Consider the following 4,454-nt stretch of genomic DNA (forward strand, 5'->3'; position numbering starts at 1 on the left):
TCATTGTAGGTGTAAATAGACTGCAGAGTCCTGGCCTGACGAGGTAGCTGTTCTGTGCTGTGCCATCCGCTTCGCCAGAGGTTGTTTGGTTTCCCCAATGTATAAATCCTGGCAATCCTCCTGGCACGTAACAGCGTACACTACGGTTGTGTCCAAATTCATGGGCTGGATCCTCCTGAGGACCCAGCCTTCGCAGTCTACGTGGGCCGGGCCCTCAGAAGGTCGGGTAGGCCGGAAGTAAACAGCTGTGAAATTGGACAGTCTAGCCTTCAGATTTGTGTCACTGCTGTCTCGGTGGAGTGTAATAAACTCAGCTGTCTGCTCCTTGCTATCTAAATATAACAGGACACTGGTGTAAATTCTGGACCATCTCACACTTCTGTTTAATCAGTTTTCGGTTTGACGTTTATTTAGTTGTATGAAAACAAAGAAGGAACCCACCCGGGGGATTAATAAAGTTTTATCTAATCTAATCTAATCTAATCTAATCTAATAACTTTAATCTCAGCCAAACCGATTTACTCACAAACAAATAAAATACTGAAAAAAGCCAAACAATAACATTTTAGGTTGTCTAAGTGACTTATATATTATGTTTAACCTGAGTAGTAAAAGACCACGGTGATCTGAAAATGATGTGCCGGGAGTTTGCCGTTCTCGGCGGCTCTAGTGACCCTCAAGCTCCCGGCTAGCTATTGAGCTGGTGGGTAACAGACGTCTCCGAAAACGTCAGAGCACTTTTGCAAATATGTGATATCTTGATAAACTGAGCAGATATTTGAAGTTTACACAGCTACATTCTCGCCTGAAAATATGTTAAAAGTTTATTTTGCGATCCAGAAAGAGTAATATTAAAAACTTAGTAGCGGCCGCCATTGTTTAAAACTGGAATTGGCTAGGCCACGGTATGAATTCTGGGATATGGTGGGCCACGAAGGATACACCCGAACCATTCTTCAAATTTGGGGAAAAGGAGGACACATTTGTCGGCTGCATTTGGAGAAGTCTACAAATTTGGACAGCCTTCATCGCGTTGCTGTGACGTAATCGGCCTACAAATGCGGCCTCAAGTAGCTCTGTTTGTGTCGGGGTTCTAATCCTTGGGGTTGACCAAGTTTTGGCGCAGCGTGCTTTGGGGTTTAAAAGCCACAGAGATCCAGTGTTTAGAAAAAAGTGCTTCTCAGCTGTTCCGATACTCCTGACACATAAGGGATCACTTAGCGGTTGTCTTTCTCTCCTGGATCAGCTGGAGCTTTCTTTTGGTGCCTTAACCACATTTACTCAGGGCCTCCTTGATGTGATGTTCTTCTGCTTTCCTGGCCACTGTGTCAGTGTGGATGGTGTTCACTCTATGTCTTAGTGTCCTGATGACACCCAGTTTATGCTCCAGTGGACGATGAGAGTCAAACCTTAAATACTGATCCGTATGCGTAGGTTTACGGTACACATCTGCTTTTACATGTCCCCCATTACTGATGGAAATCTCACAGTCTAAGAGGGCTAACCTGCAACTTTTCATATCATCCCTGATGAATTTGATGTGTTGGTCCATCGAGTTAATGTGATCCATGATTTGTGGTACGTCCTGAGATTTGATTTTCACCCAGGTGTCATCCACATACCTGAACATACTTGGTGGTGTTCCAGGGTAGGATAACAAAGCCCTCTTTTCCACTTCTTCCATGTAAAAATTGGCCACGATGGGTCAAACTGGGGAACCCATGGCACACCCATGTTTCTGCCTGTAGAACTGACCCTTGTATGTGAAGTAGGTGGAATGAAGACACGGCTCCAAAAGCAAACACACTTGGTTGATGCTGAGAGTGGTCCTGTTGCTGAGGTTGGGGTCATCCTGTAATCTCTTACGAACTACTTTCAACGCTTCTGTGACTGGGATGCAAGTGAAGAGAGATGTAACATCGTACAAGACCATAGTTTCATCTGTCTCCATAATGACATCTCTCACCTTCTCAACAAAATCCTTAAAACAAAATATAAAAATATATACCTTAAAACAAAGAAGATCATGAGATCAAAACAAGTTCACAAAGTGTGACAGTCAGTGTTTACTGAGCGGCGAGAAGCTGCACAAATCACAAATCGGGGCGATCGTGGCTCAAGAATTGGGAGTTCGCCTTGTAATCGGAAGGTTGCCGGTTCGAGCCCCGGCTTGGACAGTCTCGGTCGTTGTGTCCTTGGGCAAGACACTTCACCCGTTGCCTACTGGTGGTGGTCAGAGGGTCCGGTGGCGCCAGTGTCCGGCAGCCTCGCCTCTGTCAGTGCGCCCCAGGGTGGCTGTGGCTACATTGTAGCTTGCCATCACCAGTGTGTGAATGTGTGTGTGAATGGGTGGATGACAGGTTGTGTAAAGCGCTTTGAGGTCCTTAGGGACTAGAAAAGCGCTATACAAATACAGGCCATTTACCAAAATCCAAAGTGTTCTGGACGTGGTGTTCAGAGCTGCCTACCACTGGGTTGAGGATCGAAGCCAGAAACTTGGAGATGTTATAGGTGACCAAGTTGATCATGCAGACAATCGGTCTTAAAGGTGCAACCTGTTTGTGTACGTATCTTCGGTAAACCATACAGACTTGGTGTAGATTCGCCTGGGTATAGCCTGTGGTATGAGGTCTGGTCAATAGCATTTTCTTCTTCTAACTGCTTCAGACAGTCTATCACTCTCTTCCTGTAACAACTTCCTGGGTCTCGTTTCAGGGGCTCATAAGTATTTTCGTCACTAAGCGTGACAGCAAAATTCAACCCTTTAGCAAGGATGTATTTCTCTGTTTGGGTGAGCTGTCTGTCAGACAAATTCTTCACCCACTTGTCCACATCCTCGGTGTCGCATCCTTCTCTCTTCTGGTCGCTGAAGACACTCTCCATATTTTGCTGTGGTTTCCGATGTACAACAAGTAAGTCAAACTTCCTTTGTTGCCTGGTCTTAGACGTCTTATGCTGTGCTAGATGAGCCTTCTCAGTGAAGTCAAACACCCTTTTAAGAGTATTCTCATCTAGAAGCATGGTAAGTCTCTGTCGAGTCCGCTCCTCTTGAGATTTTAGGATGTCGATGGTAAAATGCCTCACCCTGCATCTGAGGCTGAATTTCAGGTGGTTCCTGTAATCTGCCATCTTATGTGCTGTTTACTCATACTGACGTACAAGCTTTAGGCAGTCCTTGCCAAAGTGGGTTAAAACTTCTTAATGCATGTTCAATCATCCAGGTAAGCAAATCTCCAAAAGTTGATTCTGTTCATTTGGACATAACGTTTTCAGTGGGAGAAACATTTTGTCACTCATCCAAGTGACTTCTTTAGTCTCAGCTGACTGCAGGTTTCCCCAATTTTATAAACAGTGTATTTGCATAATGACTGAAACTCGCACCACTGAAGGAACAATGGGCTGTGAGGTCTTAGATAAATAACAACATTGTCTAAAAAGTTTTAACCCATGTAATGATTCATCTGCTTTTTTGCATTTTGCAGAAGAGGGAAGACCCCTGGATTTAGTGATGGAGTACATGCAGAGGGTTAATGTGACAGAAGAGGTTAGGGTTAGGGCTGGGTATCGTCACTGATTTCTAGAATCGATTCGATTCCGATTCACAAGGTCCCGAATCGATTCGATCCACGATTCGATTCAATTCGATTTGAATCTGGGAAATTTTGAAAGTCAGATATATTACAATTCAGATCAGTACATTTCCATATTTTTATATCTATAAAAAGAAAGCTGACACTTGCAAGACTTTATCAAAGGTGTAAGCATCACAGCAGATGCCTTTGTGTCAAAGTAGCTGAGGATAAAACACAGAAAAACATGAAGGTGATTTTCCTGGCCTGGGATTTTATAAAAATATTCTGCAGTAGATCAAAAAGGAAAGAAACCCATTGACCAACATATGAACATTACCTGATGCTGCTGAAGTGAAACAGAGCAAAGTTACTGAGGTTTTACTAGAGACACAGCGAAGCGTTTTGTAATTTTGCATAATTGTAAAAAAGTTAAAATTTGTTCAGTAGCCAATTGAAAATAGGCAGAAATTAGGTTTTCTTTTCGGAAGTAAGTAAAAGGAAAACAACAGCGGCCGACAGCGCTGTAAACAACGGCAGACTTGTGCGCAACAAGCAAGCAAATAATGCAGAAAACAGATTTTAGACGCGAAACTGTTCTTGAAGTATACAGAGAGAGAGAGAGAGAGAGAGAGAGAGCTGTGCATGAAGTGTGATTTTATCGTGGTGGAAGCAAAACAGCAAAAGTCAGAGGGAATTCATGATGATGTTTATGTGAAGCGTAGTTTGGATCTTCTTTTGCTGCTGGTTTAGTCAATATTGTTTGTAGAGAGATAAAACCTGCAGCTTCAGAATCAGTGCAAAAAGGGCGTAAAAACAAAGCGCAGACCCGCCGAAACATCAGAATCAGCGAGCTGTCAGCTTTCAGCCCCGACCGTGTCCGTG

At 43.7% G+C, this 4,454-nt stretch overlaps 1 pseudogene; it reads right to left on the reverse strand.

The window, feature by feature from the left end:
• LOC146677575 (uncharacterized) lies at positions 1–3,300 on the reverse strand (annotated as a pseudogene).
• Between the last annotated feature and the right edge of the window lie 1,154 nt (positions 3,301–4,454).

Source organism: Rhamphochromis longiceps, linkage group LG2 (assembly GCF_057381845.1).
Source record: "Rhamphochromis longiceps isolate RC_006_pf linkage group LG2, R_longiceps_female_GT1.1, whole genome shotgun sequence".
NCBI lineage: Eukaryota > Metazoa > Chordata > Actinopteri > Cichliformes > Cichlidae > Rhamphochromis > Rhamphochromis longiceps.